The 15,106-nt window shown below is 42.1% G+C and overlaps 1 protein-coding gene across 5 annotated transcripts in view; it reads right to left on the reverse strand.

Annotated features, from left to right (window-relative positions):
* The window catches only part of KIF26B (kinesin family member 26B), a 273,118-nt gene that overhangs the window by 166,531 nt on the left and 91,481 nt on the right, over positions 1-15,106 (reverse strand). The window lies entirely within an intron of this gene.

The raw sequence follows: 15,106 nt of genomic DNA on the forward strand, positions 1-15,106 counted from the left end.
CAGAAGGCAGCAGCACTGACTGAGGTTCAGCAGGAACAAAAAACAGGCACCTCTAATTCCAGTAAATAATTTGTCTATACACACATCCAGGAAAATTGTAATAGCACTGTAGCAACCAAACACTAGATTAGCTGAAACTGATACTGCCTTTAATTTAAATGGAGAACATGGTCTTATTGCACTGTACGCAAGCTTTCCTGTTTATATCTGCACAGACCATCATAATCTATCTTCACTAAAACATCTGAATGCCAGACATGTTGCATTCCTGCTTTCTCCCTTAGGGCACTGGGCCTGCTGGGAACATTAAGGAGACTGACTCGATTCTCTCAACTGGAATTTATTGTTCACTGATTAAAAGACTCAAAGCAAAAGAGTCCTCGATAGCCAGCACAAGAAGAAGATGCAAAAAGGGGAAATGTTTAAGTGATTTACAGTTCAATACTCAAAGCACTCCAGCAGGAGCCAACATTGCACCGACTTTAGGTGAAATTGAGATGCTATAGCAATCCAGTTCTGAACGTTTGTTGCTGGCACACATCCACCTGCAGTGCCAGCATAATGTCATGTTTTGTGATGTTGCCCTGGGGCACATCAGTCAGTATACCACTTCAGTAGCAACAATCAGAAGCAGGCAGGGGGAACAATCCTAGAGCTGGCTAGTTTGGTTTCTCCTTTGAAAAAGCAAATTAAGTATTTTGGATAATTTCACCCTTAGCCCAAGATTCTTCTAAGTGTCTACAGATGTAAAACTCCAAAGTTAAATGCATATGAAAAACTAATTTAGGAGCACACTTGCAAGGAGGTATTTGTAAGTCGCATATATTTCCAAATCAAGAAAAGGCAAAGAAACCCAGATTGCAAAATTAACTCACCAGTCCTAGGAAGGTGCTTCTCCTTTCAGACTGCCATAGTGGCAGTTCACATGGGCTTGGGTTCTGTAGAAAAGCGACTCTGAGATATTCACCACTATTATTACAATGAATTAATTTATTAATCACCTTCTCAATCTCAATGCAATTTATACGTAAAACCACCGAAAATACAAAAACAACCAATACATTTCAAAAAAGTCTAAAACCCTAACAAGTTGACACTTCTGGTAAAGACCCATTTGTCCAGCTGTCAGAACAAAAATGTATTCAACTGTTTCTGGGAAGTGTAGAGATTGATAGGAATGCTATTCCACAGAAGAGGGGCAGCCACACTGAAACGCCTGCTCCGAGCTACTGCAGAGAAAGCTTCTGAGATCTTTGGAACTTGCAAGAGAGACTCTCCCTGCAGACTGCTGAGAAGAAGATAAGGGATAAGGCTCGCTCTCAAGTAACTTGGTCCTTAGCTGTATTGGGACTTAGCACCAACACCTTGAACTTGGCCCAGTAGCAAACTGGCATCCACTGCAAATCCTGCAAACGCGGTGCTTTATGCTGGTGGTAGTTTGCCCCCACAAGCGACCTAGCTGCCATGTTCTGCGCCAGCTGCAACCTCTGGAACAACCCCAAGGGTAGCCCCACATAGTAATCTAACCATGAGAATATAACCCATTCAGTTCTGTGAGAATATCCAAAAGGCAATTTCCACAGGGTTATGTTTTGCTGCTATTCTTAAACTTAAGTCATTGCAACTCAGCAATGCAGAGCAGGGGCCACATTGAGCTCTTCCATCCACAATGGCCCACCTTCTACCGCTGAAATGAACCAAGCTCGCTACATGTGCATCTGAGCATGCACACAGATCTTGGGATGTCCCTCACTCCCTGGGCATGATTCTGCTTCCCTGTTGCTATTTATATTTTTAAAACATACATGTTAATCGCTTACACACAAGTAACATCATCGACCATTACACTTCATGCATTTTGTTTCATAAATATTTTCCGTTCCTACTTATAATTTGGTTATGGGGTGTATGCAATTTCCAGTCACTGGAGTGCTGCAAGTCACTGTGTAAACTAAATCTGGAGGGCAGTAATTTGCATTTATGTCTGTTCCTAAGAAAAGCGGTGTTTGAAAGCTGTTCTTAGAATCTTGTCATACCCATGTATTTCTCCTGAACTGATACTCTTATATATTTCCATGAACAAACAAGAAGATTAAATTAATTGGCCAACTGGGAATATGGAACAGATTTACAATAGATGTAATTAAAAACATTCCAGCACAATCTAGATTTGATGGCAAAGAAACGTGTTATCAGAGGCAATGACTAAATTCTACTAATCGGATCTAATTCGTATTAATTGCAGAAGTGGCACTGTCTTCAACTTTAGTTCATTCCTGCAACAATTTAATTTAAGTGTTTACTTGCACAGTAAATTTCTTGACGAGCATGAAAGCTAGTTCAGTGTAAATTGTATATTGTGGGCTATATTCTCATTGTAGGAATGCAGATTGCATTAGAAATACCTGTTTTTTGTTGAGGGTACAGTCGTACCTTGAATCCTGAACGCCCTGGAACTCAGACAGTTTGGCTCCTGAACGCCGCAAACCCGGAAGTGATTGTTCTGGTTTGCGAACATTCTTTTGGAACCCAAACGTCTGATGGGGCTTCCGCAACTTCTGATTGGCTGCAGGAGCTTCCTGCAACCAATCAGAAGCAGTGATTTGGTTTCCAAACATTTTGGAAGTCAAACGGACTTCTGGAATGGATTCTGTTTGACTTCCAAGGTACTTCAACTAGCAAATTCAGAACAGCAAAATAACGTGTGGACAATCAGGGAACATCCTCCTTGGTCTGGATAAGAATAGGGACATCCAAAAACCTCAGGAACATATAGTGAAAGGCACACACATTGACAAAATACATATTAGTTGGCCACAAATGGTGAAACAAAATCGGAAAGGTCACCATCACTTAAATTTGTCAAGTGTGTTTATTCTAGCCAAGGGCAAACACATTCAGAATGCATCCCATGTGAAGAATTGGACATGAGTATGAGATGAAAAAGTACCGTATATGGGAACATTATTCATTTTTATTTACTTATCTTTTATGGGGATTTATACCTTACTCTTCAAACAGATTCCAAGAGTGGCTTACCACCACCAACAACAAAAACAACAGAAGTACCAAATAAATTAAAAGGCATACAAAGAGCATACCAAATGCAGCAAATCTAAAGAAAGCAGCAAATCTAAACTCTACAAACAGACCCAATTAAAAGGCCTGGTAAAATCAAAAGTTACCAGGTAGCCTAGGTGACACCAGAGCGGGTGGCACGCAAGCCTCCATAGGGAGGGCATTCTATAGCCAAAAATCAGCCAGAACACAGAAGGGTAATGGCTGAGTTTGTGAAACCAGAGGTACATATCTGTTTGTATCATTGGGCAAATGAATGTACCTTTGTTTGAGTCAACACATGAATTGAGACAGAAATACACAGCACTATAGGAGTAAGCTCATCCTCTTTAAATAAACAGAAACTCTTCTTCGGGCTATAAAAGCTATGGACACATTCCACATTAGCTGGTATTAGTAGTGGGTAGTATTAAGGTCATAGGTTTTTGTTTCTCTGCTGAGAGTTTTATTCATCGCTAAATCCACCACTTCACCAAGCCATTTTTTTACGCTCTCCTTTCTCTGGTACCCTAATTACTATCCACTATCTGGCCAGGTGTCTCCTACTGCTGACTTTTCTTTCCAGTACAAACTTGATACAGATGAGCTGGTTTCTGCCAATGTTTAAAGCAGCCTCCGAAGTGCAATACAATTCTCGGGAGATAATCAAGAGCTTCAGTTAAGCCTCAGCCGCTAACATTGCTTCAAGGCATTTAGGATTATTATTACCCAGGGTGTAGGCACCTGTGGTAACTGACAAGGTCACCAGGTAAGACAGCAGGTAACAAAGGCCCTTTCCCCACCTTGGAAAAAAAATCACAGAGACCTTCTTTATATGAGAACAACAACTTAATCTCCTGGTTTAACATCTAATCCCACCCCAAAATCATCATTGGATTAAGCAAATAAACTACAGCCCTGTCAAATGTTCATCAGTGACATTCAGAGGAAGAAGTCTGGATATGGAAAGCTGCTTTTTAAGCTGTAGGCTTTTAGCTGGCCATGCTGCTCAGCCAAGGCAAATAGCTTTGTTGGTCTGAATGGCTTCCTAGTCCAGAAATATCTGAATGAAAATCCTCTTGATTTATCAGAAAACTGAAACAGATCTTAATCCAGGCACTTCCAATCTATTAATTTCAGCTTAATATATTTTATCTCACTTTTCAAACTCACATCAGTTTAAAACACACACAGAGAGAGACTTGGGTTTATAGACAAACAAGCAAAAAAGCCAAGGTGGAAAAATGGAGAAGAGGATACAGAAAAGTGAGGAGGGAGAACAATTTGACAATGCCGGAATGAGGTGGGGAGATGTCAGTAGGAAGTGGCATCCTGCTGTGGCGAGGCTGATTTTCCCTTGGGGTTATTATTGCCTGCACAGCGGCAGCTGCTTTGCTGGTGGAGGTGCAAGAGTATTCTTCCCCTTTGCTTCCATAACCCAATAGCAATGAGTGGTTAGAGCAGAATCCTTTCCAAAAGGGAGCAAAAGCAAACTCATGCAGTTGCTTCTTCTCTGGTTAATGACTAGGGTCAAACAGAAATGAGAGAAGGAGCCATGTTACATATTCATCCCATTCACATATAAAGCCTACTGCTATTCATGGGAAGGGGTTCATGGATAAGGACAGCTGCATCTTACCTTTATATAATAATGTAATAATTTATTATTTATACCCCACCCATCTGGATGGGTTTCCCCAGCCACTCTGGGCAGCTTTCAACAGAATATTAAAATACAATAATCTATTAAACATTAAAAGCTTCCCTAAATAGGGCTGCCTTACCTTGCCTCCTTATCTCACCAAAATGCACAAGTCTAGGGGGTGCATAGGTAATTTAAAAGGTGACTGGTATCACTTCTTAAATATCATAATTCTATTTTGTGCCTGCAGTTTTTCTGAAATTTGAATGTGGCAAATATGCTGCAGCACAGACTTGGTTAAGATACACTACTGTAGGCACGCTACCAATAATATTTTCATGACACGCTCTGAATAGGACCAAACAGAACAAATTCATTCCATCGCCTACTACAGCAGATTCTGAAATATGCTTATGCAGTTTTCTATAGCGTTATCTGGATGCCCATAATATAGGGAAAGTGCTTTCTTTGAACTCTATGACCTGCATTCAAGTTTTATTTTAAATAAGGGGTTTTTTTTGGGGGGGGGTTGCCATGACTGAAGACATTAGTTTGGCATTAGATTAAGTCTATCTAGCACATTAGGTAAAGGACCCCTGGACGGTTAAGTCCAGTCAAAGGCGACTATGGGGTTGTGGCGCTCATCTCGCTTTCAGGCCACGGGAGCTGGCATTTGTGCACAGACAGTTTTCCAGGTCATGTGGCCAGCATGACTAAACCGCTTCTGGTGCAACGGAACACTATGATGGAAGCCAGAGCACACAGAAACACCACATTATTGTACTGGGCATCACCTAGCCAAGTTTGTTTAAACCTCCATAGTTTCTCAGATGTCAGGGCCACCTCAGGAAAGAAAAAGATCCTGTCCCCTCAGCAAAAATAAATAAATCTATTTACAGAGCCTGAATAGACTGGCAGCTAAATCATACTTCAACACTAGAGACAAGGCAATGTCATGGTACACGAGGGCACAAAACCCTGTCTTCCAACATCTCACTGGCATTTTCCAGGAGCAGCTGCCTGAGCTGTCTGTCTCACTCTCCCCAATGAAAGGGCTATCGCTGAAAGAGGTTTACAGGTGTTGGAGTAAAGAGCCTTACAATAGCACCATCCTCATATTATTCATGCTACCTGGTCAGTCCAACATGGAAATCAGCTAAAGCACTGGCACCATCTTTGGGGGGCCCTGGGCGCCTAGGCATCCACAAAATTTCTACTGTGGGTGTCTGGCCATCACATCATGCGCACACTGCTCAGCCTCACCTGCCACCAGCTGCCTTTGCTGGCTCTCTGGCACCACAGTGGTGGCTAGTCCAGGGCCTCCACCTCTGCTGCAGGTCCTCTGTTTGGGCCTGTCACGGACGTGCTTCCAGGGTGCACCTGCAGCTGTGGTGGGCCTCAGTGGAGGCCTCGTAGCAGAGGTCTTAGCCTGGTAGCTGTGGCAGGGGTGGGGTGGCAGAGTACCATATCCATATCTGCCCCCGTTGTGTCCACAGCTGCAGAGATCCCATGGCAGAGGCCCTGGCCCAGCCGCAGTGGTGGCAAAGAGCAGTGGCAGTGGAAGCTGGAGACTGAGTTGCACACGCGTGCCGCTGGGCACCCACAGTCTGGGGCCCATGTTGGCACCTCTGAGCTGAAGCATTAGCAGATTTCTGTACTAGGACAAATGAGTAAGGTTTCCAAATGATAAAGGTTTTGGTGTTTTCTTGCCTAGTCTTATCAAGTCTAGTCTAGTGATTCATTATTTATCTTGTGCTGCCTCATATACTGAGGTACTAAAATATGAATTTACTCAATCAAAAGCAAGGTGGTTATTTTTCCCTTTAATTTGTCAACCGTCCTACACTTACCTTATGTGTGTGTGTGTGTGTGTGTGTGTGTGTATGTACGTATGTACGTGTGCATATATTCTAGAAGTCATAAATATTCGTTACCTCCGGCTATCTGGCAGACAAATTCTGTCTGCTACAGTTCAGTCTCTTCATATATTAATTTTGAATATTAAGCATTCAGAATGCAGTATGCGCAAAAAACAGGATAAGCCGTTCAATATAAAACATTTACATGAATACTAGAGCTTTAATTTGCCAGAACATATTCAGAAATCCAGTATTTCCTGAATTAGAAAAGGTCACTCTTTTGATTATTATTTTCCTTTCAAATGTAGATCACCTAGTATTCTTTTAAAATATTTATTAAAAGTGCAGGCTTATCTACATGAGGAGACTTGAATGATTAAAACAGAGGTTTCTTCTTCTTTTCTCTCTTCCTGTCTCTCTCTCTCTCTCCCTTTCTCTTTATGAATCAAGGTTACAGATGTTCAGCCGAGAACTCCTAGTGACCTTAAGCATGACCGGCAGTCTAACACTTTCAAAGGTGACAGGTCATTAGCCTCTGTTCTTGAATCTTTGAACTCTTCTGGGGATAACCAGCTACGTGAGATGGCTGTGAAAGGTGATGCACCATCTCATTCTGTCTTATAGCAGATAGTTGCATTTAATGTCGTTCCATTATCCTGGAGTGATTCTTCATCACCTCTGGCCATGTGTAACCTCTATATGCTCTTTGGGAAAATACAATCAGTGCGGGTATAAAGTTTAGAAGCAGCTGGTCAAATGGCATTCTTCATTCATGTCATTCATACCTTCCATAAAGTCAGTTTATGGCAGAAACCCTGAACTAGACCTACTCAGACTAAGGGATGTTTCACACATTACATTATTGTATATTACCCAATACAGAATGATGGTCAGTGCTGAAGATAAGGGGCCTATAAGTGGTCTGATGATTGTTTATGAAGAGAATAAACAAATTATATAAGAAATTATATTTTGATAAAATCAAAGATAGCTTCTTAATGAGGCTGCCACTGAAGAGACTAGAAACCTGCCTTCTAAAAGGATGGAAATAAATAATATAACACTGAGGTTATAAAGAGTAGCTTGCCCAAGGCTACCAAATAAGTTTGTAGCAAAGGAGATATGTGAGCCAGAGACTTCACATATTAGCTCGCTATAGTAATTCTGTATTTTAGTTATAGTTGGGAGCCACCTCTGAGGCCTTAATTGTTGAATGACAAGATGAAAAGTGTTAATAAATGAATAAGCACAGATGTCTATCAACTTTATATTTAAATCAAGAGAGATATTCAGGACACAACCTACTAAGGACATTCTTTCGGACAGCTCTCCTTCAACAAAGCTTCTGTCCATGCTAAACACAGGTGTGATCCCAGACTGGAAGGGACCCAGGTAAATTACTTTCCCCAAAAAGTGTCTGCTGCTGAATCACCATCACCCTCACCGGCACTTCACTCAGGAAGGGGGTGTTCAAGACTGAGCGGTAGTAGTCAAACTATAACATCACCTTAGTTAAACTAAAATAAATAAAGCCACAGTGGTATTTTAATTTTTGCACTTATTCAGATATTCCTAAATTTATAATAAAAAGCAAAATAATTTGGATTGTTCTTGTTAACCACTTTCTTCTGTTAAAAGACTAACACATTAATTATGCCATAAGCTTCTGTGGACAGGGGTCTACTTCATCAGATAAGTGAAGCTGAAACTGAGCACAACAAATGCAATGCGGAGAAATCAATGCTCAAATGTTATTTTAAGTGGAAGTTGGCAGGTCTTCACATTTGCCTGCATGGTCAGAGCACCTCAGGTATTCTTGCTCTCTTTCTTTACTCAGTAAGTTGGGTCATTCTGGAAACACTTTGTGTGTGTATCCCTAAACAATATGTCCTTGTCTCAAGAGGAAAACAAAGATGAAGGGGGAAATAGCTCAATTAGTGAGGGCCCATTTATCTCCCTTTTCATTCTAAGAGACTTGAATTAAATAATTTAATTAAGAGGGAAAAGTTAACCAAAAGTTCTCTAACCACTTATGAAGTGAACTGTACTGCATATATCCAAAGTTGTAGCAATGGGACTGCTTCAAACTTCTTGTGGTAAATTGCTCTTTACAGGATGATGTGGTGGCCACTTTCCATCAGGAAAGCTACACGGCTTCGCTAAATTTTAAGAGTTGCTTGCCCTTGGCAATAGCTTTCCCTGGCCCAAATTATTCTAGATAGTCTCACAGGAAGGAGACGGTTTCATATTATAGAACAAACTAGACTGGATAAAGTCAAGAATCCAAATCCTTACTAATTGTGATCTCATGTCATGCACTTATATTAAAGGATTATCTCACTTTTTTTTTTTTAAGAGCTCACAGATTGCTTCTTCCCATCACAGCAGAGTCATGGGGCTCTCATACTCACAGGATAAGCCTCCTTAGCTCTTTTCAGTTGCTGGGATACTCTTTTCCTCTCACTTCCCTTGTTTGGTCTGGTATAGTGAAGGGAAAACGAATAATTTCAGGGTCATGAAGCCATGCATAAAAATGTCATGTGAGATCAAATCACTCCAGAGTGATTGTAAAAAAATAAAATAATACAATTAGTATGGAATCCAACTTCCCCTCATAGTATAAAGAAAGAAAAAAGGACACAACCGGACTATTAGTTTGAAAGTCAGATATAATTAGCCAATTACTGTAATACACAAGCTCAATTGATGACTTCATGGTAAGAAGGTCAGTTGATGACTTATGACCCCACCAAAGCTATTCATTACTTATTTTATGTTTTATTTTAAAAAAGACTAGTAGGCTGCCAAGAGGGATTCCGCCCCCCCAAACAATAAGTGAGTGTAAGAAAGTCAGACTAGGATCTATGTTTTATTATTATTTTCCTTTTTGTCAATCTGTGGAAAAATTAACCAACGAGGAAATCATATTCTTTGACTAAAAGCTGGTTCGCACATGCATTACCACCACTGCTTAGTGACCTGATGGCTGACAGCTGACAAGTAGGGCCAGAAACCTTTTTCAAAAACCCATAATTTCTGCCTGTGGACAGAATAGGATTCACATTCGTGAAGAACACTTTCTTGCAAACCTCTGTACTTTCCTTAAAAACCTCTTCCTTGAGACTGGCAAACCTTTGTGGATGGTATAGCATAGGGTGTGGAGACTGAAAGTGGAAGGAGGAAGCGGCAGAAATTCCACCACCCTGCCCCCAATTTATTTGATTGCAGGAGCTATTTATTTATTTACTTATTAATACCCCTCACTTCCTCTCAAAGGAGCCCAGGGCAGCAAAGCAACAAGTGATAAAATAATGAAAATGTCTGAAAAACAATTCCAATACAGATGCAGACTGGGAAAGGTATCAACTTAAGAGACTTGTTGAAATAAGCAGGTCTTCAGTAGTTGCTGAAACAGCAAGAGATAGTGCCCATCTAATACTAAAGGACATCCTAAAAGCCTGATTCCTACATTGTGTGGAATGCACCAGCAGATAAGATGGTACCTGCAAGAAGGTCTCACCTTCAGAACACAGTAAACATTTGAGTATATGGGGGCAAGATTATCTTTCAGGTGTCCTGGTCCCACACAGTACAGGATTTTAGACACCCAAACCAGTACCTTGAACTTACGCGGGTAGCTATTTGGCAGCCAGTGCAGTTGTTACAACAGTGGGGCAATGTGTTAGCAATCTCCTGCCCCACTGTGCAGTCAAGCTACTGCATTTTGCGCCAGCTGCAGCTTCTGAACCTCACGGGCACCATCACACTGAAGTAGCCTGGAGGTTACCAGCACATGGGTGACGGTGGTCGGATTGTCCAGGTTCACAACAGATCTTATTTAAACCATTATAGCTAATTTTAATATTAAACTATAATTTTAATATTAAACTATAATTTTAATTTTAAACTATATTTTGGTCAGTGCCTCTATAAATGGTTGCCGGGGTGGGGACACAACACACACACTCCTTACTTGCTATATAAATATGAACAATTTCTTAAGAAGAACAGCAGTCGCTAAAGAGCCAGGGGGAAAAGATGATGAAATGGTTTATGAAATTCTGGCAATCAACAGAAGAATGTAGCTATATATTACTATTTTTAACTTCCAGTCATCTTAAGTTACAAAGCGATTTACAACCATATGCCGTTTACACTCCTAGAAGCCCTGGGAGGAAACCAGTGGGAGGATTTCCGCTTCACCACAGGCTGCAGGAGCATGTGAGTGGACTGTCTGAAGGGCAGCAAAACCAAGCAAGTCCCTTGTGGGGGTAAGGCAAAAACCACTCAGTGCCACACTCTTCTGATCATTCCTCAGTGCAAGCATTTCGGCTTCCCAGATAGAAAGACCTTCCCTCTCATCCTGCCCCACCCTCCCTGTCCAGACTATTTGGGGTGAGGCACAGGGAGCACAGAGGAGAAGAGGAAGGAGCCCCATTGCACCAGTCAAAAACCTTGTGCTGGTTCTGCAAGCACAGAGGGTTAATGGAATCCAGCCCAGGGGATCTTGTTACTTCCCTGCCATGCTAAGTGTTGCAATTACCAATTGTGCATTGGTCCTCAAATAAATGTTGGAGCCAAGACCCAGTGTCCATCTCTTTCTTGTGGACTGCAAATACCCACATGTGCCCTTCACAACTGATGCAACAGCACATGTGTATTTTGTGCTTGGGTGTCTGTACCTAAATATACATGCAAGAAGCTGCCATCAGTTTTTGTTTTATTCCTTTTTTATAATCCTACCTCTGCAAGCTGTATTTGAAGTACAACAATGGCCCCAGTAGGCTGTTACGATAAATCTACCTTGCTTCCCAAACACATAGCAAGTCCTGGAAGTTTCTGGATGCACTGAGTATATTTGATGATTCCTTTGCTGATGTTCCTCCTACTTGTTTGCAAAAAGAAACAGGGGAGGGGGGAACTGGGTGTGTGGGTTTAGCAACACATCCTTACACTCCAGGGATCTAGGGCTGTAAAGAGATTTTTTCCACTGACTTCAATAAGCCTTTGTTTTCCTTGAAACAGTGCATTAAAAACTGGGAGTTACCGTTTAAGTATGTTAGAAAGAGCAACAATATGTGTACTTCATTAAAGGAATATTAAAGAGACAATATAAAGGATCCTTGTTTTTCTAGCACGAACGGTTGTCAGTAAATTCAGTGACAAATACATAAAAGTGAATAAAGTTTTTAATTTATATGTACTGCATCCTGAAACTGCAAATTCTTTTAGCATCTTTGTCTTCTTGATCATATTTGATTACAATTATTTCCAAGTTACAGATAAATAACTAAAGCTGAAAAATAGTGACACCCCGTCACAGGTGTGACTAGAAAGTGTATAGATGTGCCTGCATATCACATTTGTCTTCTATATAACTGAGGACCCTACATGAAGCAGGGGTCCCAACTGTGAGTACGCTGATAGACATGTAAAGCAGGAGAAATCAAAATGGTGTCCCAAAACTTTTTGACTATCATAGAATTATAGAGTTTGAAGGGACCCTAAGGATCATCTTGTCCAACTCCCTATATGCAGCTGTCCCATATGGGGATTGAACCTGCAACCTGATGCTATCATCAACACACTCTAACTAAGAAAACATCAGACCCAGCTGGCATGGCCAATGGGTCAGAGGTGAATGAAACTGTAGTCTAACAACTTTCAGCTAATGATCAAGGTTTGGTGCTGGAGGAGTCTCTTGAGAGTCCCATGGACTGCAAGAAGATCAAACCTCTCCATTCTTAAGGAAATCAGCCCTGAGTGCTCACTGGAAGGACAGATCCTGAAGCTGAGGCTCCAATACTTTGGCCACCTCATGAGAAGAGAAGACTCCCTGGAAAGCGTGTTCACATTAAAGGAGAGCACGTGTTGCGGCTGGGGCCAGACAAGCACCCTATAATTGCCAGGCAGAATCGAAGGAAGGGGCCTGGTGAGGATTGGTTGTGTTGCTGCTGGGGCAATTTGTATGTTGCCAATTTGGGGGTGGGATCAGACGATATTTAAGTAAGGCCCACAGCGAGTTGCTTTCTCTTTCGCTGTGGGCATCGGATCACCCGCCCGCCCGCCCGCCCGCCCTTGTTGGGCTTGCGCCTTGACCTTGCTATGCCTGTCACGGGGTCGTCCATTTTGATGCGGGGGCCTGGTAGGAATTTTTCTATTTGGCTGATTAGTGTGTGCCATCTGGTTTTCGCCTACTGTGTAGCAAATCATCACAACTTGTAAGGTTGGTGGTTAGGCATTGGTTTAAATTGGTTGGTGGAGGGGTATGGATTGGCTGTGCCTGCGCCTCCAGAGCTGCTGCTGCATGGGAATTCCGTTAAAGGAATTCAGGGGCTTACCATCCTTTCGTCCAAACCCCTGGAATCGGGTTTGGGCCGTGTAAGCCCCTAGAAGCATGCGGGGAGAAGCTGAGGGTCTGTGTCGCAGCTCCAGTTATCCCTGATCTTGTTCCTCCACACTGGCTTCCGCTGGAATCCGGGAGTCAGTGCTGTCCCCAAGGCGGGGGGGGGGGGGGACGGGACAGCTAGTCATAACCAATGCCTAAGCAACCACTCACAATTTGTATGTTGAATAAAGTTGTGGCCAAAATTATGCCAAAAACCTTAAACAAAAATTATGTGTGATGTGTGAGTTATTGGGGTAGGGGTGTTTGGGGGACCTCAGCACGCAAAAGACTCTGATGTTGGGAAAGATGGAGGGCACAAGGAGAAGGGGACGACAGAGGACGAGATGGTTGGGTAGTGTTCGCGAAGCTACCAGCATGAGTTTGGCCAAACTGCGGGAGGCAGTGGAAGACAGAAGTGCCTGGCGTGCTCTGGTCCATGGGGTCACGAAGAGTCGGACACGACTAAGCGACTAAACAACAACAACAGTCCAACAACTGCAGACCATAGCGGGACAGCTGTGCAATATGTAATAATAATAATAATTTATTATTTCTACGCCACCCATCTGGCTGGGTTTACCCAGCTATTCCTTTCCTCTTCACACATACTGTCCTACACGGTGCCAAATGGTTGGAACAGAATTTTATCACCCGCTAACTAATACAGATGAAGCTGCTGCTAATGGCACATCCACAGGGGCCACTTCAAGAATAGGCAGCTGGGAACTATTTACCATGAACTTGAACTACACCCTTTGCATCTTGCTGACAAGAAGTGTCCTTCTCAATATGCAAGCCTGCCTCCAAGTTCAGCATCCCATTATGATGCCAAGGTTTCCTCTTCTCTGAGAGGCAGAGAATCAGAAGGAAAAATAAGATCAGGCTTCAAAGCAGTCAACCATTTCTGGCAGGCTGTCTAGACTATCTAACTGAAAGCTAATTTACAAAGGGGAGATGCCCACGTCGGGGAGCCATTAAGTCTAGCCAGGGCTACAGCTCTTGTTCCTGGGCATCAGCCTGACAAACGATGATGCAAAGGGCAATGAACCCACTCCTGGAACTGCTATGCTCTTTATCCAATGAGATTATTTTTTATTCCTGGTCCCGTTAGCTCAGCATTTCTCAGATATAGCCTGTAGCATGATTTTGTATAGCAAATGGATTTTGTGGTTTTATACTGTAAATTGCCCTGTGATCTTTGGATGCAGGGTGGCATAATAGTAGTAGTAGTAGTAGTAGTAGTAACAGTAACAACAACAACAACAACAACAACAACAACAACAACGGTATAAAAGCCTCAGGTTAGGCTTAGTGATGTTATGTTAAATGCACATTAGCATTCTTTTTTGTGGGGGAAGCTAATACTGAGAGGGGGGGGGTTAATTAGGACGGTCAGCCATGATCTCCACAAAAATCCCTACCACCACAGCAATTATCATTAGGGGGAAAGGTCCTGTTGTTGACTGTGGCCAGGGAGGGGATAGTTAAGGTTCCCCAGTGTTACGCTATGGAACTTGAAAGTTACCCAGACACACTGTTACCATTTGAACAGAGAAAAAGTGAACAAAAAATGATTACATGTGCACAGGATCAACACCTTTGGGGGCAGCTTAGTTCCTAAACATGCTTTTAACAGCTTCATGGCATGCTGAAATTTCACAACTACAACTTTCCACGGCAGGGATGTTACATTTCTTCCTGTCAAGAGTTCTGCCCGAGGGGAGGGGGTAAGCATACCACCATGCAAGCCTGCAAACCTATCCATATTTACCTGGCACGTTGTACCACTGAACACCTTTAGGGTGAGGCTGTTTAACTGTTACATCATTTTAATACATCTACTTTATAGCTTCAGCAATTTCATTCCCTTCCCAACATAATAGATCCTATAATTGTACCATACTCTCCAAAAGATACATAACAAACGTATCTAGACACTAATTAATGAATTCTGCAGATATTTTGAACAGTGTGACCCATCTTTTTTTTCTTTTTTTTTACTGCCGATAAGACATCAGCAGTTCACAAATCTTCTCACAATAAAATTGCCCACATATCTCATGCAGGATTATACTTCATTATCAACCATGCAAATGCCAGGGTACTCATCTTGGAAACCCCTACTCTGATTATTACTTACATGAGCCTTTTTCTACTATC

This window comes from Podarcis tiliguerta (assembly GCF_965153285.1).
Source record: "Podarcis tiliguerta genome assembly, chromosome: 3".
Lineage (NCBI taxonomy): Eukaryota > Metazoa > Chordata > Lepidosauria > Squamata > Lacertidae > Podarcis > Podarcis tiliguerta.